Below are 27,191 nucleotides of genomic sequence, written 5' to 3' on the forward strand. Positions count from 1 at the left end.
AAGTTCTCAAGTAGCAACTCTAGTATTTTATGGAACTCATTGATTTCAAACCTCTAACCTCACTAAACTGGTCTTATCTTAATAACTGTACTGTCATGGTTGGTGTCCAATAAGTGATTGATGCTATTCAAGAATGAAGAAAGAAGAATAATGAATTAATTATTGAATAAATGATTTGTCCCAAAACCCTACTTTAAAAAATCCTAACACTTCTAAATCACTGTCAAAATTCGACATGATTTTCTAATCCTCTTTTAAAATAGAGCCCATTGAAAATAATATACCTATAAACAGCCTGGCATGGAAAGAACAAAGTGTCAACACAGGACAAATCTATTAGGTCAACTATTGACAGACATAAGCCATTTCAAGGACTTTGGCTATAGCTAAACTTGAGAAAACAATTCCAAGTTAAACTTTGAACTTCAAAATTTAGGGTAAAGGAAATACACTGAAATAAACTGTGTACTCAGCTTAAATTCATTCATCACTATTTCTAGACACAGCTTCAAGTTCTGTTGGCTGTCTTGTTTCTTAATGCCAAAACTAACTATAGGCAAAACGTGATATATACTGATTTTTAAAATCATCTGTGATGTTATTCATGTGGTTGAGTTAGAGCTACACTTATCCAGTGGTAAACATGGAGGTAATTTGTTCTGGAAACTGAGATAGTTTTATTGTTTTACTGTTTTTACCTACAAAAATAAGTTCACATGCTAGTGTATATGAAGAGTATCAAAACCATAAAATACACCCAGACAACTTGAATCAAAATGCCATCACATTACAACTTTCACACTGTTTACTTTGTACCTCTACATTAATGATGCATCCTACTTATTCTATCCATGGATTGTACCAAATAAATGTAATGACAGAAAACAAATATTACTGTTATGTCTACATTACTGTAACCTCTGGCAGGACCTAAAATGGTGAAGATGATTATGGTTAAGGAAGTTTCAATGACCAAATTTATGCTACCATTTGGTTCTCACAACTTTTTTCAGCTCTGTCAGAAAGAGATATTTTCCATGGGGGTGCCAGCCTGATGATATAGTGATTGAGGGTCCTGACTGCTAATAGGCGGGCTCATATTTTGCCTTATATTAAATAGTACACAGGAAAAGAAAGACCTAATGACATAAATATCTGGTCCTTGTTAATCACCTACATACCTAAGCCAGTTCTTATTTACAGAAAATTAGGGAAAGGAACTGATTGAAAACTGAACTATACGGCACCTGGGATGTATAGATCATATATGCATATATCAGCAAAACAGTGCCATGTGTCAGGTTATTTAAGTGTAATTAATGAAGCGAAGGCAAAAAATACTAGGTTTCTGAATAATAAAAAGGGGGCTTAAGAAAAGAAAGCAACTGAGGAATGCTTTTAGAAGTATGATATAAATATTAAAAAATGTTCACCTCCTCACAGAGTTATTACAGAAGAGATGGTTAAATAATTTACTCAGAGATAAAAAGAAGAAACGATTACTCTGTAATTAAAGATAAATTCACAATCTTTATAAAAAGGATAGTTTCAAATGTGGTACTTGCCTCAAAAATATCATTTAATCTATCTTATATTGTCTCCTTTGAGACGAAAGAAAGAAAAGCTTGTCTTTCCATTTCTTGTGAATTATTTTTCAAAATCAGATTCAACCAACACATCCTTAAAAAATGACAGCTCACATAAATTATCTCATTTAATTTTCTCAACAGCCCACAAGGGTAGAAATTGTTAGCCTCCATTTTACCCATGATAAACTGAGGCTCAGATTGGTGAGGAATCTTGCCTAGACATAGGCTGCCACATTTCAGAGAGGGGAGCTGAATTCCCTTTTGTTCACTCCATATTCAACACTTTTTTTTTTTTCTTTTTTGCCACATCACAGTCGCTTTAAAATCCTTATATCAAAATGCCATGAGAAAGGACATGAATACTTTGCATTCATAGTTTTAGCTGGCTTTACTGATCAACAGAAACATTCTCATTAGACATGTTAAAGTAGTATATATAAAGTTATCAGATACAACATATTCTTCCCATGTGATAGGCAGGATAAGGAAGCTCTGAAATGAGTTCCTTATTGTTTTATTGTTCTTGTTGTTGGGTTTCTCTGTTTAAAGAGAAATCCTCAGTAATTAAATAGCAATCAGGCGCTTAAAAGACAAGCTGATCTCAGTACTGTATTTACGTAAAGTAGACAAAGATTACATTTTCCATTTTGTGGTCTGGACACCTGGTGCACAAGCTCTAGCAAGAGGGTCAGCATAATTGAAACCATCCTTCATGTGCCTGCCTTGATTAGACTCTGAGTTTTGAAAATTCTGTATAACAAAAAGAGAGAAACACTTTTTTTTTCCACATTACTATTATGGGTGCTAATGTTTCTGTCCTTAGGCAAGTTATGCTTGTGGTCATTTCCATAACTTTTTAGACATCATTTTTCACTTAATAAAAGTACTTTGGTTTAGCAAGACCTAATTATGTTATGCAAAGCCACAGAGATAATTATAGTTCATCCAGACATTCCTAATCTGTATTAGTGGAAACATGTTACAGGCCTGATGAGAAGCTCACATATCATTATCCAATCTCAACAGCTGCTTAGCTCAATCTTACTATAATCAAATCTAAGTTATCATCCCATCATTTCTAACCTGCCATGTTCTTCTGCATTTCTACTGATTTAAGGATATGTTTTAAGTCACTTAAAGCTTTGCACTATGACTAAATGTGTTTCACTAAGCCAAACATGTCCTTTTCTTAACATAATTTAAGATTGCCTTGTATACATATTTATAATTCAATTTCACTAACATGTATTGCTGAAGATCCACCACATCATCAGTGTTAATAGAACTAGGGAGCATCTGGGTGTTATAGAACATGCTATATGTTCAAAAGGAACCAAATCCCTCCAGCAAGAAAATAATTTACCGTATATGTCCGATTCCCATACCTCTTGATTTGCCAAACTTACTTAAAAGTGGCAATAAAACGTTAAAAGTTTCAGCTCACTAAGTAATTATAAGCGAGATGGGAAGCATTCCATTTTACAGCAATATTAAATCTTTACTGAATGTAATTTAGCACTTTGTCCAGCTGGATTTCACTTATCCAAAGTGCCTGTATTTCCACCATTTCCGCTGGAACTTTCCTTCATAACTGAACAAATTTCGCTGCTAGATTGTATTTCCTGCCATTCAGTTCATCTTCTTCCTGATGCTTATTATGCTGGAGACAGTTACCTTAGATCTGTAGGACCAAAAATTAATTTTGCTTTGTTTTAACTATCTTGGAGCGTCAATAGTCATTTGTAAATTTCCCATGAATAATAAGCTGTTCTTATCTGTGAGGTGTCAACATTATTGTAACCATTTCAGAATAATAGCAGTATTATTGCTTTTGTCAAGTAAGAGAAAATTATAAAAGAGTAGCTGAAATGTTTAATCTTTTTTATATGCTTCAGGAAACTTCAGGTCTGCCTCTTTGGGAGAAAAAAAAAATTGCAGGTGAATCAAAATCCTACTCTCATTAAGGAACCAGAAGATACATCGTACCCCTTAAAGGAGTTGTAAAAGATAGGAAAACAAACCAAACACATACTCACACATGTACTCATGCATCCTAATTAATATTTTGCCTGATGACCCACCAAGTCTTTCAGGATTTTCAAGACATTTAACAAATGTTTATTATTCTTGCTTTAATGTATGCCTATAATTCTAAATTGGGAAATGTTATATCAATCATAAATATTTTAGCCAATTCAAATCATGCCTATATGAAATTCACTCTATTTTACATATAAAATTCCTGTACTACACAATGTATTTCACCAAAAGATTTTCCCAGTTATTATACACATGAACTTAGCTTCAAAAGTTGTTTTTATTCCTTTTTCTATTTTTTTCATTTTTTCTGCTTTATTTAAATAAGTTATGTATTCAAGATACTTAGCCCTTCTATAGTACAATCTTACAGAGTAGGAGGGAAGCAAAAAAGCAAAAATCAACATGTGTCAAATTATAAATATGTATATAGGGCAAAACAATTTTCCCTCCAATGCATACTATTTAAAACTCAGTAGGAGTTATGTTTATAAAAAAAAATCAAAAGTATTTTTAGTTGTAGTTTTTCTTGAACTCAGCAAATAAACTTCAGGAACACCTGATTATTACACATTTCAGCACAATCGGATACTGAAATTTCAGCATAACCTGAAATTACACATTTCAGCAAATCATAGATTCTAGTACATGAGATATATTTGAAAACATACTAAAATCAAAGGCCAAGAGATTTGAAAAATAGTAATGGATGATTTTATGTAAAGTGGTATTGTACAATAAGAATTGCAATGTGGAAAAAAAATCCTGTGGTAGCAATCAATTATAGCATAAAATCACTTTCTTTCTTTATTGTTATCCCTGTTCCAGTATTTTACTTTTCTTAAATGGGGAAACTGTATCATTCTTTCACTGGTGAAAAGAGAGACTGGTAGGCTTGGTACCAAGACTCCTTTACAGAGCTATAAATGATCAGAAAGGCATAACATAGGTCATGGGGATGATGTCAGTAGAGTTAGGCTGCTGTAGTATGAAAATACTAGAGAGACCTCAGAAGTATCTGTACTTCTCTCTCTGGATGCTGAACCATGTAATAATTGGTCCTCAGAATAACTCTGTGTGGTGGATAGAGTAGTACTCATGGATAAAACCTGAGATCTCAGACAAGTTTTGTGGTCAATAAGAGAATACCCTAAGCCAAGCCCATATCTTCTGATGAGTCCTTTTCCTGCTTACTTTAATCAAAACTCTCCCCACTCTCTGAATGCCATTAATGAACAGGAACTAATGATGTAATTTCAGATATTTTAGGATGTCCTGTCTTTCTCTTTTTATTTTTTTTTTAAAGATTTTATTGATTTATTTGACAGAGAGAGACACAGCGAGAGAGGGAACACAAGCAGGGGGAGTGGGAGAGGGAGAAGCAGGCTTCCCGCCAACGCGGAGCTCAATCCCAGGACCCTGGGATCATGACCTGAGCCGAAGGCAGACGCTTAACGACTGAGCCACCCAGGCACCCCTCTCTTTTTAATATTTGGAAATTTATCTATTATTAGAAAGAAAGTTACACCTTACGTCAAAACATTACAAGAGGACATAAATACCATACCCATTGTAACCGAAATCCATTTGAAACCATATTATTAGATGGAATTTTTATTATTATTAATGCACTTCCATTTCAATTATGCTACTGCACTATATTTCTAACTGGCAGTTTCAACTTAATTAAACATATCGTTCAGTATGCTAAATGGAAGTAAGACAATTTCTCCAAATGTTGGAATGATTTTAAGTAAGTTATCGATTCAAAAGTTCCATAATTATAATGCCATGGTTGTCATTTAAACGTTGTCACCTCTTCTCTGCAGGAATTGATGAGGATCTTTTGTTTTGACCTTGACAAGGGTTAGGCTATCTTCTTGGCAGAGTATCATTTTCAGTAGCTAATGGGAAAATATTCTGAGGGCAGATCACCTGGAAACCAGCCTTCAAATATTCCACATCAACACTCTTGATGTTTTACATCTGGTAAATTGTTGCTAGCAGGTCTAATGGGAGTTCAAGAGGCTATTTTACTCCTTAAACATTTAAATACTTCCTCTGCACCATAAAAATGGGGAAAAGTGGCCCTCAAAACGCTCATTCCCAGAGAGCATTTTAAGTAATGAATATTCTTGAAATATAGAGGAGACCTGCACGTGCCACTTAAGAAGCACTCCAATATCACCCTTACCCTCTCTCACCTCTCACGATATTAAAAGGACTCATGGAGGCCTACGCTCTCTAAAATGTATTCACCTTTCTGCATAATTTCAAAATAACCTACATCCTGACAGTAATTCTAAAAGAGAATGTCAAGTAAAGATTTTGGTCAAGGAATGGCACTTAAAGATAAAAGAAATATATTTACCTAGTTAGAGCTTTAGGGAGGGGAGGTGATGATGACCCATCTTGTGTTGTCTCTTATTCAGAAATTGTTTTTCAAAATATGGTCATTTGTGGCTGCAATAGAAAAGATCTCTGCTGTGCTTCTCTCAAGTTCAAGTCTTTCAGAGACATCATTGCTCAAACCCTGACAAAGCTCTTGCCTTGGCAGATTTTAAGTTCCTTAGCTAAGGAGATCAACCTAAGTGCTCTTTGGAACTCATCAAATAATTCCCAAAGATTAACAATCAACAACACTCAGTAAGCGAAATACAAAATCTCCTGATTACTCACTAGCATAAACTATCTCAATGTCTTTTTAAATTTACTTTATAAAATGTTTTGCCTATCTGTTCTTTCATTTATCTTCTCACTGCCTTAGTTCAACAAGCTCCCTTCTACTCTCAGCCTTAATTTCTTTCTATTCCACTGTGTTCTGAACATTGCCTTCTTTGTCAAGCATATGCTGCAAATTTTAAAATGGCTCCTGAACTATAAACAAGGTATTTGAGGTCTGTCATACAGTGGTCCCCAAATACCTCTCAGACACCTTTATTTCTATACCTATTGCAGACTCTCATCTCTTGCCATTGAAAACTACCTGTTGTCATGTCACTTTTTATGCAATGCCTACCATCTCTGCCCAGTGGTGAGCCCCTATCTATGCATCAAGCTCTGCTCAGGTATCGCCTCTTCCGGGAAGCCCTTCCTTTGTAAGAGAGTCTTTATCCCTCTATTGTATAACCAGTTACATCTAGCCTTGCATTAACAGTTATATATAATTTTATCTAAGAATTTTGAAGGCAGAAACTGTGTCTTGGTTATAGATATACCCTCCACAACACATGGCTCAAAGGTTTGTACATACAACAGAAGTGTGTTAACTAAGTAAGTGGTCAGTATTCTTGGGGACACACAGAGATGTCATTTCCCAGATTCACTTGAGCAAGGTATGGCAATGAGCAAAATGTGGGTGTAATCAATGTATGCCAATTCCAGGTCAGGACGATAAAGTCCTTCCATGTATGAATTTATAATAAGAGTCTGTGAGAGTTGATGTTGGTGGAGTTGCAAGATGGAAAGAACCTGAGTCCTTGAATCAATGAACAGAAAGCTACCCAAGGCACACTGCACTGGGCTGTGCTCTGAGTGAGTTCTAAACTTCTAAGATTCTGGGGTTTTATCTATTACATCAGCAAATGTAGCCTTATTAGCACAGGTTTGCTGACTGGTAAGCCAATTTTTACAATGAAGAATAATAAAAAATGCATAGTGGGGCGCCTGGGTGGCTCAGTTGGTTGGGCGACTGCCTTCGGCTCAGGTCATGATCCTGGAGTCCCGGGATTGGGTCCCACATCGGGCTCCCTGTTCAGCGGGGGGTCTGCTTCCCCCTCTGCCCTCTCGTGCTCTCTCTCAAATAAATAAATAAAATCTTTAAAAAAATAATAATGCATAGTGTTCTTATTTTTGGATTGATTTGCTGAAATGACCCTACCTTGACTAGAATGGCCATCTCATCTTTTCTCCGGTACTTAACTCACCCCCATGCTCCTATTTGGATCTAACTAATAATTTCTCCATTTGGACACTATTACTTTCCAAGTATTTGCTACATCTGTATGGGATTGGTCTCTAGACCTTCTGGCCAGGATTGAATCCATTTGGCTAGACTTCTAAGTCTTTAACCACATGCCCCAATCCTACCCATCACCCAAGGCCAAGCAGATGTCTTGGTCTTACACAAAGTTTATTATCAATCCATTCAGAATGTTTTCATCTGGCTTTGTATTTCACTTGATGACACTTCATACTCTGAATGAGTCTTTATATTCTGCCTTTTCCTAAAAAGAGTTAAACAAACTCTGTTAATCCTCTCTAATGCCACTCAGCTACTGGTGAGCAGGAATTATGACAGATATTTCTCTGTAGATCTCAAAGCATCTGCCAGAGTGGCTGGAAAGAGATTAAGGATGTAATGACTCTGTTCCTGGGTTGCTGATAGGCAACATGTAGCATTCCTCTCCTAAAACAAGTTAAATCATGTTGGCTAATCCCAAAGAAGTTAATCTGGGTTGTAGTCATTATTTGAGAAAAAATTTAAAAGAAATGGGAGAGAGTATGATTATAAGCAATGGTCACACTTTCTACAAAATGAACTGAAATGATCAAACAGCTTGAGAGAGGCAACCTTGTCTTAGTTATCTTTGCAATCCTGTGTCTAGCAAGTGAGGAAAAAATTAGATACTCCAAATTCATGGTGAATGAAAAATTTTCCCTATTTAAAAATATTGAATCCCTTAGCTTTAAAAGCATTAAAGAAAGTCAATCCCCAAAAGTTTCCTAAAAGAGTAATATTATTTTGAGGTTACATGATTCATTAATAATCTTTAAAATAAGAATTTCAATGAAGACATATTCTGGTTCTTCCTTTTTAATGCTGTGTTGTGGGATATTCAAACACAGAATTCATTTTATCTTGATTTAATTCAAAGTATTTCAGAAATTATACAGATAAAATATGAAATGTAACATTTCATAGTATGTGTATCTATATCTCATACCTATCAATCTATGTGTGTGTGTATCAAGTATCAATGTCACTTTTCTAAATTTCTGTTTATAACTAACCATTTCTAATCACCCAATGAATAATTAGATTTGCTAAATTCATAACAGTGATTAAAAGGTTAATAATAGTAAGTATTAATCATTTTTCTACCCACAGGAGAAAAGCATTCTAAATGTTGATTAAAGTGTTCTAAACCTAGATGATTTGGGCCCTGTTCTTGTGATATTTTCTCTGATGTAGTTTCTAGTGCATAAATAGTACAAATGCATATTGATTGCAAAAATCTTGCTACACTGTGTTGTGATATCCTCCCATCAGGAACATATGAAATCTAATCTTACTAATTTACATCTAGCTGACAAAAATATTGATTGAGAAGATGAGAACAATAAGAAAGGCAATTCTAAGTGGATATAAGATATCAAAATTTAGCATAGATACTGATGTCAAAGAATACAATATTTAGTTTCAAGATTTAAACGTTTACCACTTCTTTGTTGAGGGAGATATTTTACAAAAACAGAGGTAAAATTTCAGCTGAGGGGAAGGCCATGCCAGCAACTGAGTATAGTGTAGGAGAAACTTAAAGCAAAGAGAAATGGTAATACAAGTAGAATGATGAAGGCAAGATTGTACAGAGACCTGAAGGCAAATGGGAATTTCACTTTAGTGAAATGTGAATGCAGAAATTGACTGTATCTTGGTCAGAAAAGCCAAACAAAAGAAGTTAATGCAACTGAAAGGCCAGAAGAAAATCATAAAGACACTTTAGTGCCTTTAGAGGAAAGACAAAATAGTAAATAAAAAATATTCCATAGGAAAATAAATACTAGAAAGAATGGACTTGCTTTGAAACAAGTAAACAACAGCAACAAACCCTCAAAAAGTTTAAATTAGATCTATCTTGGAGTAATCTGAGAACCAGAAAATTAATAGAAATGATGAATAGTTTCATCAAGAGATAAAAACTAAAAGTTTCATCAATGTCAAGATATTACTTTAAAAAGGCAAAAAATCCCAATAGCTCTGGCAATGGCTTCTCTATATCTGATATCATTCTTGATAAAAGGTGGGGGTGAAGATGGGGAATATGCAAATATCCAGATATAAATGACAAAAAAATAGGGAAAAAAAAAACAGAATCCAGTTATCAAGAAATATATGCTATACCAAGAAGGGTTGACTGCTCTATGAGGTAGCATCTATGGAAGAATGAAATATAAAAGAAGATGTACGTGATGCTAAGCATTTAGTTTATCCATCAATAAGTAGTTTATAAACCATATGTTTTTCCCCCAGAGGTTTCCATTTCCCTCATTATTACATGAAGTAAAATAGTAATTCCACTAGGGACTGGCAGATGTTAAAGAAAAGTCAAATGACAATGCAACAGGGATTCACTTAAGATCTTAATTTCTTAATATTTTTTATGACTTGTCTCATAATTGTGACAGTGAATTTAAAACCCTACACAACAACCTTCACAACAAAAACAAGAAAGTCAACTAAATTAGGAATTTGGAATTTTTGACTATTAATTTGTAGAAGAAAAGACTTGTCTTGAAAAATATAATCTGAAACACCTTTCTTAGTCACTTCACAAACTCAGGCATAATCTAAAACTGGGCATATAGTTCTCTAGTCAGTTCTCTTCTGAAGGGCTATTTCTTTTGCTTTGTGGAATAAACATTATGTTTCATTACCTAAACCACTCTCATTACCATCTTCTCTTCCCTAGCCCAGGTGGACTATTCCACTACCCAGAAAAACTCCAGCTCAGATAAAATTCCATGACACACTTCTCTCCTAGACTTGGGCTCCTCATATTTGCTGGAAATTTTCATAACAACTCCATACCTTCATAATGCTCATCAAGAACCTGATGTAGCCCACACAGCATCCACTCTCAGTAGTTTTCCTGACTTCTTAGTTAGGGAAAAATGAGGTCATCACATATGAACTATCTACCCCGTGACTATCATTCCTTTCCTTTCAGCACTAGGATCTGCAACAACCTCATCTCTATAAGCATCCTCTCTTTAGGATATAATCACCATGGTCAATTTTCTCCCCAAACTCTCCTTTAGTTCTGAATCTCTTTCCAATTGCAGCTCTCCTTATCCTATTCAACTAATATACTAGGCTTGCAACTCAAATGCAAATTCTCCTCCAAAGAGGGAGATCCCAGTATTTTGTCTTTCAAAGGATCCTTTTCAGTTTTTTAAATAATAGATCTTTCTTAACTAGTATACCTAAAAATAGCACTCCTATCCTTTTACTTTATTTTTCTTCTTTAGTACTTTTTACTTCCTCATATTATATCATATATTTATTTGTTAATTCGTTAGCACCTATCTCTCCTTTCTAAATTATAAGCTACTTGGTATCATTTTTTTAACATCTCTATACCTATCACATAGAATAATGACCAAATATAACAATCTCTCATTAAATGTTAAATGACTATCTAAACCTATATAATCACTACTTTTTTCTAAGTTAGAAAGTTGGTGAGGCAACTACTGGATGCTCTCCCAAAATTCATTCTCCCCTCTTCCTAATCATGTGGCCTCCCAGGAAGAAACTACATTTTCTAGCTTCTCTCATATCCCATTGCAGCCATATGACTAAATTTAGATGAGTAGAATAGAGCAGAAATATCATATATAATTTCTAGGCCATCTTCAACTTAAAGACAGACCCTAATCCCTGAACTGTGGCTCTTTTCCTCTTCCTGTTGTGAGCTCAGCCACACCTGCAAGCCAACCACAGTAAAAGTCAGAAGAAACCTGGGATCTTGAATGATCTTGAAGAGCAGAATGACGCCACTAGCATAAACTTGCTCCTAACATGAGAGAGATAAATTTATGTTTTATTCAAGGGACTTTAGTTTGAAATTATTTTTCTTATAGCAACTAAGCCTTTAACACTCTTGGCTTCCATAATTCTCTCTGCCATTTCTCTGAGCATTCTTTCTGTATCTTCTTTTGAACTCCTCTCTTCCTCCATCCACTCCGTAAATATTGATTTTATCAAGTGTTCTTTTCTGGCCAACTATTGTTCTTTTTTTCTGAGCTTTATTGAGATGTAATTGATATGTAACACTGTATAAGTTTAAGGTGTACAACATAATAATTTGATATATGTATATGTTATGAAATGATTACCACAATAAGCTTAGTTAACATCCATCACCCTACACACTATTTTTTCTTATAATAAAACTTTGAAGATTTACTCTCTTAGCAACTTTCAAATATAAAATAGAACATTGTTAACTATAGTCAACATGCTGTATATTACATCCCCAGAACTTACTTATCTTATAGCTGGAAGCTTATACCTTTTGACCACCTGCATCCATTTCCTCTTCCCATCCCACACCTCTGGCAATCACCAATCTGTTCTTTATTTCTACAAGTTCAATTGTTTTAGATTCCATACATAGGTGAGATTATATAGTATTTGCTTTCTCTGTCTTATTTCATTTAGTATAATGTCTTCAAGTTTAATCCACTGTTAAAAATGTCAGGATTCCCTTCTTTTTATGACTGAATAATCAACTACTGTTCTTAATTTAATCTACTGATTCTTAAATTTTTTCATCAATGACAAGTTGAGGAGTACACACACACACACACACACATACATACATATTGGATATAAACACTGGCAGTTTATAGACAACCTGAAACCTATTTTTGGTGGTAAAATTGAGACCACACATATCTCATAACCACAGAAATTCCACTTTTGGATATATACCCTAAGAGATGTTCAAAACATATTCACAAGTGGATATATACCACAATGTTCTTTGCAACATTGTTTGAAATAGCAAACACTTGGGAAGAACTTAAATGCCTCTTAAATGTACAGTGCACATGATCTTGGTGTTCTATTCATATACCCTTGGCACTCACGTTGTCCTCACGACATTGTGCACACACACCCAAACTGAGGGTGTTTCACTGCAAGCACCTGCCACTCCATGCCTGAAGGTGTTTTTGAGCCAAGAATATGCTTGGGTTGTGAGGTAAGCTGGAATTCTAAAGCTAATAGCTGTAGGAGTAAACCTCACCCAGTGCCAGACAAGAGTTTTGTATACATACATACCCAACTTCCTTGTCCTTGATGGATAAACTCCAAAGTGGCTTTCAGTGTGAGTCATATGGTAAGAAATATGTAGATGAAATTGGAGAAATGATTAAAAATAGAAATACCTAGAAATAAAATCAGTATTTCATAAAGCTTAAGTGTGTGGGGAGAGAGAAGTATAAGAAAGGTGAGATTTCATGTCCTGATTCTGTTTTGGGCAATCAGGTAGATGGCAGACTGAGATCAAAAAGGTTTCTGGCCGGGAGATAATGGTTCGGATTTGGACATGTTGCCTATGAAGCGCCTGTGGCTAATTGGATCTCCTGGTTTAAAGTTTGGGAGAGAGAAACAGGCTAGGGGTTGGTTAATAATGGCATGTGAAGTCATGGTGATGAATGAAATGAACAAAGGAGAGAGGATAATGAGAGAAGAAAAAGGCAGCCCAGGAAGGAGCACTGAAGCTTATGAATATTTAAGGAATGTGCAGAAGATGTTCCTACAAATAGAAATGAAAGAGAAGCTAACATGGTGGAGGGAAGCCAGTGGTAAGAAAGGAAAATAAAGTGCTTATTTCATAAATGTTCTACTCAAGGACATATTGGCAATAGCTTCTTAGAAACACGTCTCTTTCTCTGTTTTCAAACTCTAAGACTAATTCCAAGCTGCTGCTGCTTCATCTCCAGCCTCATCTTTCTTCATCTTTTAAAACCTTTTGGTTTTCAGAAACTCATTTCCTACCCAGCCAAATATACGCTCTGCCCATACTAGAGGTTTGAATCCTGGTCCCTCAAAAGCCTGGCCTGTCAAAGTTTGTCTTACACTTCTACTGCCATTTATTCACTATGTAATTGGTAGCATCTGGTTTTGTTTGGGTTTTGGTTACTTTTCTCCCCCCCCCACCCCAATTTGCACATTTGATCTGGTTAAGCACAGAACTAACTGCTGTCTATACGTTATCTCATTCAATGCTTAGAACAGCCTTACAGGATAAGCATTGCAATCATTATTTTTGATGGGAAAAAAATGGAGACTTTTAAGGCATTAAAGACTTGGCCTAAGGTAATGCAGTTAATAATCGAGTTAGAATCTGAACCCACATTTTCTGGTTCCAAAGCCCCTGACGTGGGAAACCTGTTAAGGCGGCATTGCAAGAATATGGCTTGAGTTCCCTGCCTTTGCTCCCAACATATAACAAGAATAGATAAAATATTAGCTGAGATAATGCAAAAGTTATATCAAATATATCAAAAACAAGGTAATACCAGAGATAGAATGGAAACAGAAACAGAAAGCTGCAGTGTACCAGCTGGTTTGGGGAATGAAAGGCAAACATTTCCCTCTGTCTCGGAGGTAACTGGAGTGCTGCACTTGCCCCCCAGGCAGTGAAAATCAGTGCCAGGTTTACTGATTGAAACCTGAGTATAAGGACAGGGAGCTGAATAATGGTTACATCCCTGGAGCCGTAGTTGACACAGAGCTGCTTACATAAGGAGGCCAGGGGCAGCAGCCGAAATCTGGCCATCAGCACCTGGGACAAATTGCTGTTTAACTTCATGACTTAGGACTATAATATTCCCATTATCAGAGATTCTGAGATGGGAGTAGGGAGGGTGTAGGGCCAACTCTATGATCATAAGACTAGATGAGGCTAGCAGAGAGAGAGAGAGAGAATTATTAAAAATCCTCTCCCTCAAGTTGAGCCTGAAAACCAAAATTCCAAGACAAGTGAAATCACACACACACACACACACACACACACGCATCGGGGGGGTGGGGGGAAGCAGGTAGTAAAGTAATTCTAGATGACACGAAAATAAAAGCTCAATTTCCAGAATTTAAAAATAAGCATGTCAGTATCCCTGAAGAGACAAAGTAAGAAATAGCATCAATACAATTTACAAGAAAATAAGTAGAGATAGAATAATAAAAGTGCCTATGAGGAAAGAACCAATTAAAATTCCCAGGAAAAAAAAAAAAACATATAGTCAAAAAAAAATTCTAATGGACATAGTCAAAGCAAAAATTAGTAAATTGGAAGCTATCTCTGATTAATTCACCAAAAATGCAAAAGAAGAAGGTATATAAATAATGTGAAGGAGAATTTAAGAACATGTATGACATATTATGAAGCTCCTACATATATCTACCAGGATGTCCCAGAAATAGAGATTAGAATGAATGGTACAAGAAGCAACACCTGAAAAGAAAATTCTGGAGATTCCACAATTAAGAAAGATGTGAGCCCTAAGATCAAAGTATCTAGAAAGATGAGCAACCACTATACTCTCTTTCCTGTAAGAAGAGTAATAAAAACCATACTGCTACTCCCTAGGAAAGTCTTTGGAGGACTCATCATTTGTCAGAGATGATAGAATCCAATCCTATAGATCCTGCTCTATATTTTGAAAGAATAAATCATCTTTCAAAACAAACTGGTGAGTGTAATTGAAATGAGAAGAGAGCAAGATTATATTCATCTTCACTGAAACAGATGTCTCCTGCTTTAAGGGTACAGAAAACCCCTGAAATTTAGTGACCCTGAGAATTAAGGAACTAAGTCAAAACTTGTCATAACCATAACATATGTCCAGGCTACTCAATCCCCCTCTGTGAACTCGTAAGTGCAAAGGCAAACACACATACACACACACAAAACACACACACATACTCCAATCTGGTGTAATATAGTAATACAGGGGGAAGTACGATGAATTGCCAGTATGTTTTATACATAAATGAGAGAGAACCATATATTAATTTGTGAACATATTTCCATTATTTTCTATTAATCTAATACATAATTCAAACTTCTGTGGCAAGTTAGCCTTATATAAGAAAACATATACCTTTTTAAAATCATGGTCTTAATGTTAAGGTTGATTTCAGTTTTTAAAAGATTCCTTTACTTCAGTAACCAATCAGTAAGTAAATGTGAACAGAAAAGATGGGAGATAATAGTTTAAGATTAAATGTTAGGAAAACTACATAGTAGATCTTTCTAACTTGTTTTTATCACAATTGTGTACTTCCATTTAAAGGAAACCCATTCTTTTGCAGCCTCTTCCCATAGCATAGTAACTTCCTGAGTTGTGGTTAGACTTTATAACTGAGGAAAATAATGAAGTTCCCTTTAATTTTTGGTCTCTGAATTGGTTTGGAGGAAATAGGTAAGGAGATAAACACTTTTTGTGTTTTTTAAAATTTTTTAACAAAAATTGATACCAAACGGAGAAATTTTCAAAAGGTTAATCTCTTCGCAAAGCCTTCCAGAAATCCTCAGTCACACTTAATTTTACTAACTGAGACATATTAAAGGGAAAACCCAAATAATTTACATCTCCTTTCTTGACTATTCATATCAAGATCGCGACAAAAGACCTTATTAAAAACACTTTGTGTGATTTTGATGAGAACATAGTTTTTTTTTTAATTTTTTTTAATTTTTTTTATTCTTGAGAACATAGTTTTTTAAAACCTCAAAATGTTCATGCTAACAAAAACTTCAACATTTTCTCTCAAAAAAGGTCTTTACTTTCTTGCAGGCACTAGTGAACAGCTAGGTACGGTATATTCGAGCAAAAGAAAGAATGGGTGTAACAGGTGACAAACATAATGAACTTGTTCTCTTAGAAAAGGATTTGTCAGTCACATTTTGCAATTGTTGAAAGAAGCTTATATCAAATCATAGGCATAGCTAAAAAAACAATCATCCTTATATACGTAAACTATGTATCCTTTATACGTAGTTTTTGTATTAAAGTCAAAAATATGATTTGGTTCTGCCATAGTTGATAGTTTTCCATAAATCTTTGGAAAAGAAGGGCTAAGTAATGCTTCAAAATTGCCCTTATAGGGAACACACATTCATCTTCCTTAAAAGCTTTCTTTCCTCTATTGTAAAGTTTTATAGCTTCACAATTACTCTAATATATTTTTCCCATTTATTAATTTACCTTGGCAAACAGAAGCTATAAATCTCAAAATATAAAGAGCTTACTTAATTTTATTTTTAAAATGATTATTCAAAATTTGTATTAAGGAGCTGTTCTTTCAAAAGTTTAAATGAATGTGAAACACGGTAACAACACAGACCTCTGTATTTTATCAAATCAGCAGTGTGGAAGACACATTCTTCACTTCATTCATTTGGTAACATCTACTGCAGTCACCTTGTTAATAAAGCTGCCTTTTAAACAAAGTCAACAACAGCGATGAGATTTTGGCACTTATTAAAGTTGTACTACTGAATTTGCACTTTTTTTGCAGAAGAATCTCTTCCTTAACGTTTCTAGGAATACTCCCTAAAAGCTCTGATTTTTTTTTTTTTTTTTTTTTTTTTAAGAACAAGAAGCACCTTTAAAATAGGATTATAAGTATGGCTAAACTAGGAATTAAGCACCATTTACTCTCTGAGGTATTTTTTTCCAGGAAAAGCAAGCCAACTCACTTCCAACATATTTGCACTGAAATAAAAACGACTCAGTATTGTTTCAAGATAATTAAAATTCAAAAAAAACTGTGTGCAAAGTTTCTACAGTGAAATGTGAGCAAACAAGACGAAAAGAAACAAAAGAAGTTTGCATGCTGGTTCTCAAAAGAAGTTTAAACAGTCCTTGGCCAGGAATAACAGGCATAAACCATAAGAAAGCAACTGCTGGAGTCAAAACACTTACTTTTTAATATGTAAAGATGTACTTTTTTCCCTATTTTAGGTTAAAAATGAGAGGACAGCCCAGTGAGTCTTGCTGGCAGTCAGATAACGCCCAGGGCCTGACCCTTTAACTGGGAGGAATTCTCACACAAAGCTCTTTTCATACAGTCTGTGCTATATATTCCTGAGATAAGGCGGCAGAACGGGAAGCCGTGGAAAAGGGACACAAAGTTGGACTAAATGAACTGTTTACATATATTCTGTCACACCGTTGTTCCTTCATTAGCTCTTCCACAGATGATTTGCCTAAAACAATATTTATTCAGGTTGAAGAGAAGCATGATTGAAACAAAAGGACAGTTTTAAGAGAAAGGACACGCGAGACAATACAAATATTGTATTTCTCTGTTAGCATTGCCAAGTTTAATGTGAAATCAAGCAGAAACAAAACCACATCACTTCAGCGCTTAAAAGAAAGGATCCTGCTATGATTTCCCTCAAAGCACAAGAGATCTCTTTACTCGTCTCACAACACAGAAAGTATATTTTAAATAATATCTTAAATCTGCACTCACCATGCGAAAGCAACAGTTGCGTAGCGTAAAAGTGTGCTATTTTCTGCCCCTGTTCCATTTCTGTTTTGCCTATAGTTGTCCAACACCCAATAGCCCAGAGCTGCCACCCAGAGGCCCCTTCCACGAGCTGGCTTATTTGCCTGTCAGTCTGAGTCCCGGCTTCTGTATTATGTCGCTGTGCACTTTGCTGAAGTTCTAATATAATCTCCATACGCTGCCCACCGCCTCAAGTAGGTAATTTGTTCTTTCAGTTCAATAAACACTCAAATCACCTTTCGGGTAACTCTCTGGGATCAGGCTTTAGGTTGTTCACCTTCAGATTAAGAAGTTCTTGGGAAGAAGTGGGTGGAGAGAAGTAAGCCCACACTACAAGGGAATTCAGAGAGGAATCGGACTCAGAGAAACTTCCTCTCCTTTTTCCTTCCTTGCTAGTTGAGCTGCCAGCGCCTCTCTCCCAGAACTAAGGAATGTAAGGGAGGGACGCAGAGAGGCCCTGCCAGACAAGCCTTTCTCAATCAATTAGCTTGCAGCCATTACTTGTGACCTTAGGTCACACAGCGTAAGTGTGTGGGGTGTGCCTTCGGGGGTCCCAAGGCTACTTACTACAGCTTAGATAACCCAAACTGAGCAGCCACTAAAATCTAGAAATCTTTTTAATAGAAGATATGCCAAAGATAGGAAGTAGACCAAAGGTGAATTCCAAGTTTCTTTTTGCAGAAACGACGATTTAATTCAGTCAGAGATGTTATTTTTTTCTATTGAGAAACCCAAAACAATATGTTTATTCCAGGTTGGATCAGATGGGATTTAGAACAAAGTAGTGAAGTATTTCTTTTATATTAAATTCCAAGCTGGGAATATAGAAATGACAAAACAGCTAATCTATTATACAGTTAGGGCATCACTTAATCACTGAGTTCCTAGGTTTGGTTTTAGTTTTTTTTTAAAGATACTGACTTTTACCAAACTACAGAGTTCAACTACTATAAACCAAGTTCTCTATGCTCAAGGAAATCAAAATCATACCACTTTGGGAGACAGGAATCTCTATTTTAAACTCTTCCAAGATTACATATTATTTGAATGTCATGATTTCTCTCTTCTTATAACTACCTTAATTAGAATTTCGTTTGTTCTCTAGTTAAGACAAATGCTTCCTCTCTTTAATAAATATCAACAAATGAGAGCTCAAAACAACAGAAAATAAACAATAAGAGAAAAGCAATCTTTTATGAGGTTTGTTTAAACTTCATACATTAAGTTTGCCTATTTCTCAAAAACCCTTCAAAAACAAAAGCCACCATCATTATCAATACGTTAACGACACTGAAGTATCAGGGAATTTTATCTCAAATCAAATTCATGATATTGAATACTACAATTCAATTAAGGAGAACAAGCTTTATAGTGATTCTATTAGACAACTGCCCCCCCCCCCCCAAATAGCCATCACTCAAAAATGGATTTGGCACACCCACATCTTCTCACCCTATTTACTCGGTGATGCCACAAAGCCTCATCTGGTGCCGCACTATATAGGAATGACAAAATTCCAAATGGATGCTAAACTTAGTATCTCCATCTCATTAACCTTTACTTGGTCAACTGAATTGCTTTCAAACTGGACATTGTTTGACTTTAATAAACAAACCAAAAAATCCAAGAATGAATAAGGCAGGTGAAAGAAACAGGATCAGAGAATACTATACGGGGGATAGGATCATTTTAGAAAACTGTAGTAACAGAGAATGTAGTAATTAGAGTGTTAAAATCAGTTATGGGGGGCGGCTAGTGAGGAAACTAGGGGTTTCCACTTTCCCTTACATACAATAGGAGTCAATGACAGATTTGGAAACGGAGGCCGACAGTGCTTCTAAATAAGTATAAAAAATAAAGTAAGTTAATGCAAAGATTGAATCAATATGTTATACACCAGAAACTAATATGTTATATGGCAATTGTACCCCTATAAAGAAAATCGAATCTTCCCCACAAACTCTTTCCATGTAGTAACTAAAAAAAAAGTTTAATAATAATTACAATAATGACTTGACACCTTTTAGTGATTCGATGGTTGCTGTTTTATATTTTGAAAACAAGCATTATTCAAAAGCATTTGGGGTTCTATAGCCAACAGATATATATAGAATATGAAGAATTCTAATTACTACTTGAAAGATACCTTGTCTTTAGAAATTTCATTGACTCAATGCCATTCTGTAATTCTATGTTCTATTTTCATCTGTTATAAAGAACAAGCTCTGGTTTTTTGTTGCCTTGATTCAAGACAACAACTAACTCCTAAGGGTCAGTAACAAAAACACCAGCCTTATGCATCAGAAGTCGACAATCATACTCCTCAAGGATCTGGCCTCTTGTGGCAGAGCTTCTACATGCACAAAACAGAGGACTTACAGATAAGCGCAGAAAAGTCACCAATAACCTACTTAAAACACAAAACATACACCAGCATTTGAAAGAAATTTGCTGATGTCACAACAGATAATGTATTTTTTTTAATGGTCAGTTGAGTAAAACAACCACAGACATTTCTGAATTACATACACCCTATGATAATAATCCCCTTTGCCAAAGCGTGGTATCTTACATTGAAAAGATTACTACCAGGATGCTATTGAAAATAAGTTTGTCAACCTGACCTGACTCACTTTCCATCTTCATTTTATGTCTGTTAAAAAGTCTGGAAAAAGTCTGGAAAAAGTCTGTTACTCTAGATGTCATGGTGATTTAATCAAACACAGCAGATAATTTTTGCTAAATTCATCGAAAGTATTTCAATAGTGGGACACCTGGGTGGCTCAGTTGGTTAAGTGTCTGCCTTTGGCTCAGGTCATGATCCCAGGGTCCTGGGATCAAATCCCACATCAGGCTCCTTGATCAGCAGGAGCCTGATCTCCCTCTGCCTGCTGTCCCCCCTGTTTGTGTGTTTGCTTGTGCTCTCTCTCTCTGGCAAATAAATAAATAAATTCTTTAAAAGTAAAAAAAAAAAAGAATATGACCAAGAACAATTAAAAAAAAATAAAGTATTTCAATAGCTTAGGTAACTTTACCAGCAAAACTCTGTCATCTGTTTTTTATGTTTCAATTAATTAAAAAGCCATTCAAAGAGATAGGCCATAATATTCTTATATTAAGTTATAAAGACATAATTTCTAAGGATTACATAATAACAACAAAAAGCCACTTATTATGTGGTGCTGACATTTCCCACAGTAATTCTATTCTACATCTATGTATTTCTCCCTAAGCATATGCAATGCTTTGGAAGATAGGTCATTGGGATGGAAGAATAGACAAACCAAAATGAGTCTTGAAAAACACTGCTATCAAACTTCTAGTTTTCAAGACATCTGATTAGCAGTCTGCCATCATAAATTGTTTTTAACATACTTTCTGTTAAAATACCTACAGAGAAAAACATATCTTACAATAATTCTAAAAACTAAGATTAATCAAAGCAATTCCTTTACCATCCCTCTAAAGTTAATGTTATTGGACTAAGAAAAAACAACAGGTGGTCTATACCCATAGACAGACTAATCCTATTCATTTGAAAGTCAAGGAAGTATTTTCAACATTTCTTTATTAACTAATACAGATTCATGGACCCGTTCCACTAAAATCTTGGATTGCTATGATATCGCTGGGTATCAGCAGAAGGTGCTGCCTCTTGAGATACATGGAGTAGTATCCTCATAGCATCATCTCTTCCTATTTTGTCATTAGTATCTGAAAACAGGAAGGAAGAGAGAGAACGAGCATGTGACATATTACATCTCCCCAGATTTAGCTAAAGCAATGTAGGTGGTAGCTGGGGTAGGAAGATGGTGGGGAAAAAAACATGTATTAGAAAATATAGCTTTTCCTGCTTGTGAAACAACAAGTTTGGGGACACAGGAGACCACTCCTCTTTAGAAAGCAAAGTTAGACTCCACATCTGCTTCCTAGTCTCTAGCTGGGAGGTCTACACACCAACCTGTCCCCCAGCTGGGGTGATAGGAAGGGTATTTAACCAGCATAAATAGGTTTTAACCAGCAAGAAGTAGATAGTAAGAAAACAACAGGTGTCATCTGGTTGTAAACATGACATTGGATCTAGATCTAAGTTGATTTATTGTTGAGCAAATAGAAAACAAATATAAAGTGAGGGCCTATATAAAAATACAACAGAAAAAATGGGAAAAGAAGATTATCAAAAGGAGAGCGGTAACTGAATGTATCATTTGTTAAAATAAGTAAGAAGAGACATTATTTTATTTTATTTTATTTTTTAAGTAGGTTCCACACCCAGCGTGGGGGCCAACATAGGGCTTGATATCACAACTCTGAGATCAAGACCTGAGACCAAGAGTCAGACACTCAGCTGACTGAGCTACCCAGCTGCCCTGAGAACAGGCATTTTAAATGGAATCCATGAAGATATGATCCTTATATTATAAGACAAGAAGGATGAAATGGCCTAAAATAAAATGGAAATATATACTTTTAAAAAGAAAAGAGAGTCATGTGGCTAAAGAAAAAAACTGAAGCAAGGATAAGAAATGACACTAAAAAATCATGAGTGATATGAATGACAAACTTAAAAAAATAGGGAGACAAGTTTGAAGTCTATAGCAACAGTGTAGGTGAGCTCAGGGGAAGAAATCTTAGAATATTCTACTCTACACATATTTTGTCTAAGACGTCATAAAACATAAGGAAAATTTGAAAGAATACTTTGAAAAAGGGAAAATGTCTATAAAAATGTGAAAAATTTCAACACAATGCATATAAACTCTTGCACATGGTTTTAAAGAAACAATTTAATGAAAAATATAAAGGAGAGACACAGATAATTCAAAGAAGAAATAAAAATGAAAACTAAACCAACACTGAGATTTAGTATAAGTTTTTCCTATTATTTGACAATTTTTAAATTATTACTAAAAGTGGGTTATTTTATGCTTATGAATGTTTAACTTGGAGCAAGCTTTCTTGGAAAGGGACTAGTTTATAGGTACCAAAATTCTTACATTTCTTTTCCTTTTTGGTTATCTATTTATTGAACAAATATTTATTAATCACTTACTATGTGCCAAAAACTATATGAGGCACTGTTTTGTTTGACAAAAAAGATTGGATTTCTGGTCTCATTTAATGTAAATTCTAGGATGTGGAGAGAGACAATAAAACATAACATATTAGGTACTATTGAATACTAAGATGAAAAATAATGCAGGATAAGGAAATAATGAATGATTATGGAGGGGGTGCTCAGGGAAATGTCTCTCTGGTGTAATAACATTTGAGCAACAATCTAAAATACAATGTAAGGGCCCAACATGATGACATATGGGAGAAAACACTTCCAGAGAGGCACCTACCCATGAAAAGGGTCAGATGTGGGGCATGATTCTCAATTATATTATATCAAGGATATACTGTGTCAAAGATTCTTTTGTAGGAAAGTTAAGACTCTTTAGTAAGAAAGTCTTCAGTGAGACAGAGCAACATTTTTGTACGAAGCTGTTTATAATTGCTTACAAAATTGAAAATAAGAATATATCTATTTTCATGATATGGTATTTTATGTAGCCATTTAAACAAAAAGCAGAATCAGACCTATAAACACAGAACACAAACTGATAGTTGCTAGAGGAGAGGGGTGTTTGGGGGGTGGGCAAAGTGGGTGAAGGGGAGAGAGAGATGCAGGCTTCCAGTTATGGAATGAATAGGTCACAGGAATAAAAGGCACAGCATAAGGAATATAGCCAATGATATTGTAATAGTGATGTAATGGGACAAATGTAAATTACCCTTGTGGTGAATGTAGTGTAATGGATAAACTTGTCAAATCACTAAGTTGTACACCTGAAACTAATGTAACATTGTGTGTCAAATATACTGAAATAAAAAATTAAAAATATATAAAATAAAATAATTATTTTAAACATTTGTGAGATGTGAACTTCACGTAGACAAGGGAGGAATAAAACAAACTCCAGATAATGTAGAATTCAAATTTTGTAATATTTCTGAATACAGTAAAAGGATCAGGTATCCAAATGTTGATAGCAACTGTCATCTCCAGCAGAATCCTGGATTATTTTACTTTTTCTCTTTTTAAGTTATGTATAATTTAACTGTATTTCTTTTATAAAAGAGAAGTATTCATTAAAAAATGTAGAGGCAGGCATCACTATCTTTAATTCCAGCATTCTCTTGATCATAAATCTTGAAGCTTTCAACTTCTTTTGGATTATTTACTCTCTCAAATCAAGTCAGTCAGTAGTTGGAATGGGTCTTCTTTCATAATTAATTGAAAAATTTCCATTCCCTTCCATTTCACTGCTTCTAACTTGGTCCTTAGAGCTATAAGAAAAATTTTAAAGAACATGTAAAATCATGTTCATGTATGCACAAAACTTTGTTTCCTCCTTTGAGAGCATATGGCAACAGTCACGTCTTTCACTCAATGACAATCGCCCTCCTCCAGCATCTACTTATTTAGTTCTTCCCTGACAATCTAAAATAACTCATGTCTGAGACCCTCCCAGTCTGTGTGGTTCCCAGTGGATTGGGGCGGCAGCAGGAAAGCAAGAAAAAAAAAGGTACTGTGGTTTAGGATATGTGAAGCAAAGTGGGTAAGCAAGCAGGGAGTTGAGTGAGGTTGCTTAAAAAGAAAAGGAAAGAGGAAGGAAGGAAGGGAGGGAGGAAAGAGGGAAGGGAAGGAGGGAGGGAGGGAGGAGGAAGAAAGGAAAAGAAAATGCAGAGAACTCTACACAAATGGGTCATTAATGAAAAGTGAAACCAGAACAAAGTAATGGAATATAAAAGCAAATTCTCCTCCTGAGGAAGAAGAGTCCAGGTTGTCCAAAAGCACCTAGTTCAACAACTTTTGTTGTTTCAACAAATATATAAAGGCAGTCTGGGTGCTGTCATTTAAAGATATTATTAAAACAAAAACCAACAAAGCAAGGAAGTAAAATATGGAGATTAGAAATAGGGAAAAAAGGGGAGAGAGAGCGAGAGAGGAGAGAGAGAACAGAGAGACAGAGAAATCCAGAAAGAAACAGACAGACAGACACAGAGATGTACTGGCACAATCTGAAAAAATAAATAAATGAATAGAATGGGAGCTTGGAAGGAAACTAAGAACACGGCTTCTGAAGAGGTGATAGGAAATGCATGTGTGTAACTGGCTCTGACGTATGTTTCTATATCCATACAAGCAGAGAATGTAGAAAATCGTCTAACTGGACTGGAGATAACAGTAGATGCGGTTGAGAGCACTAGAGTGGTCAGAGTATATGAGTTTGGTTCAGATTGAAGAAAATAAAGAACTTTACAAATTTCACACAAAAAGTGACAAATTGGGACAAATTGGGATGGGTTGTGTGTCCTGCATAATGAGAGGTAACAACTGGGGCCTGATCCCATGGGAATTTATAGAAGGGGCAAGTGTTGAGCTCCTCGGGGGAGGATCTTCTGTGAGGCGAAGGCTACACTGGGGTCCTTTTATCTGACTTGTCTTTGATCACACACGGGATACTGAGAAGTCCCCATGCACCCTCACTGCCCATAGTTTCCATCTAGCTGAGTCACTGCTAAATCTGCCTGAACCCCAGAAACGCCTTAGGAAGATAGAGTGGTAACAAGCTCAATCAAGGAAAAGAGATTAGAGGCATAAGGCACATGTGTGCTAGTTGTAATTGTCAGGCTTTAGATTAGGATATTTGGGACTATCCAGGGGGAATTCTGGGTCAGAGGATATTGCCAAGAAAGGCAAGCCTACCAAGATCAAGGGCACCGAATTCCAGTGAATACTCTATACCACTGGCTCTAAAACCCTTGCTAAGCTGCAAAACTCTGATTGATCGTGCTGATATTAAAATTTAGACTATCAAGTTAGATAATCTGAAAGAGTTAACCATAGGCTACATCCTACTTTCCTGAGCTCTTTGAGCCTGTATCCCAATGATCAAAACTAAACTTCCAATTAGAAGAGCATATGGTGGATTATTGAACACAAAGGCAGAAAAAGTTCTGTGATTCCAGTTCAAAAATTTTCAATAAAAACTTGTTTTTCAGATCCAAACTGCTATTTAATTAGATTGGGGAACTGTTACCATGTTTGTCATTTTTGTCCCCCAATTCTTGGTTAAATTAATTAACTCTGAAGATTTTAAGGAAAGAAAATTGATTCTAACTATGGCATGTGCTCAAAACGTTATGTAAATATCTGAGCTAAAGCACTTTGGGATATATTGTACTGATTACACATTACAAAGTTTATTCTTTTCTTGTTCCCTAGAACAAAGCTCAAGAAGAAATAGTCAAATGTTGCAAGATACTTGTAAGTGCAGAGAACTAGGAAGATCTGCTATGAGGTGTTGTTTTTTTTTCTTAACACTTGTCAAATAAGAGAATATATTGGTTGGAACTGGAGGGTATTATGCTGGATGAAATACGTCAATCAGAGAAAGAATGTATCATATTATCTCACTGATATGAGGAATTCTTAGTCTCAGGAAACAAACTGAAGGTTGCTGGAGTGGTGGGGGGTGGGAGGGATGGGGTGGCTGGGTGATAGACACTGGGGAGGGTATGTGCTATGGTGAGCGCTGTGAATTGTGTAGGACTGTTGAATCACAGACCTTGTACCTCTGAAACAAATAATACATTATATGTTAAAAAAAAGAAGAAGATAGTAGAAAGGGAAAAAGGAAGGGGGGAATCGGAGGGGGAGACGAACCATGAGAGACTATGGACTCTGAGAAACAAACTGAGGGTTCTAGAGGGGAGGGGGGTGGGAGGATGGGTTAGCCCGGTGATGGGTATTGAGGAGGGCATGTTCTGCATGGAGCACTGGGTGTTATGCACAAACAATCAATCATGGAACACTTCATCTAAAACTAATGATGTAATGTATGGTGATTAACATAACATAATAAAATTAAATTAAATTAAAAAAAAAGAATCTCAGTCACTCTTAAAAAAAAAAAAAGAGAGAGAATATATTGGTGCACTTGAATTCCAATGGAAGCCATAGTGTCTTGGCTGTTCCTTTTTACTGGCTAAGTGTGTGCTGAAGTAATAAATGATGGACTACAAATGGATAAAGCAATTGGATAGAATTTTGTAATAAGTACAAATCTATACAAATTTCTCCCAAGAACATGAAATTGGGATGGTGGTCCTGATGGATAGAAGCTCTGAGGGTATTTTAGAAGGAAGAATGCACAGGCACTGGACAAAAACTTTTCCAGGCATAAAGATTGGTAGAA

The 27,191-nt window shown here is 35.5% G+C and overlaps 1 protein-coding gene across 7 annotated transcripts in view; it reads right to left on the minus strand.

Moving 5' to 3' along the window:
* The window catches only part of LOC123863282 (uncharacterized), a 691,187-nt gene that overhangs the window by 503,189 nt on the left and 160,807 nt on the right, over window positions 1-27,191 (minus strand). For 2 of the 7 annotated variants that reach the window (XR_010407891.1, XR_010407889.1), the window contains exon 1: window positions 17,905-19,417. The exons of 4 other annotated variants lie outside the window; for them this stretch is intronic. The gene's annotated coding sequence lies outside the window, so the exon portion shown is untranslated. Of the gene's footprint in view, window positions 1-17,904; window positions 19,418-27,191 lie in introns of those variants that run through there. One more of the 7 variants, XR_010407899.1, reaches the window with a different exon arrangement.

The sequence above is a fragment of the Mirounga angustirostris genome, unplaced genomic scaffold, assembly GCF_029215605.1.
Source record: "Mirounga angustirostris isolate CCGP_5_RB_7025 unplaced genomic scaffold, mMirAng1.0.hap1 SCAF_1, whole genome shotgun sequence".
NCBI classification, from domain to species: Eukaryota; Metazoa; Chordata; class Mammalia; order Carnivora; family Phocidae; genus Mirounga; species Mirounga angustirostris.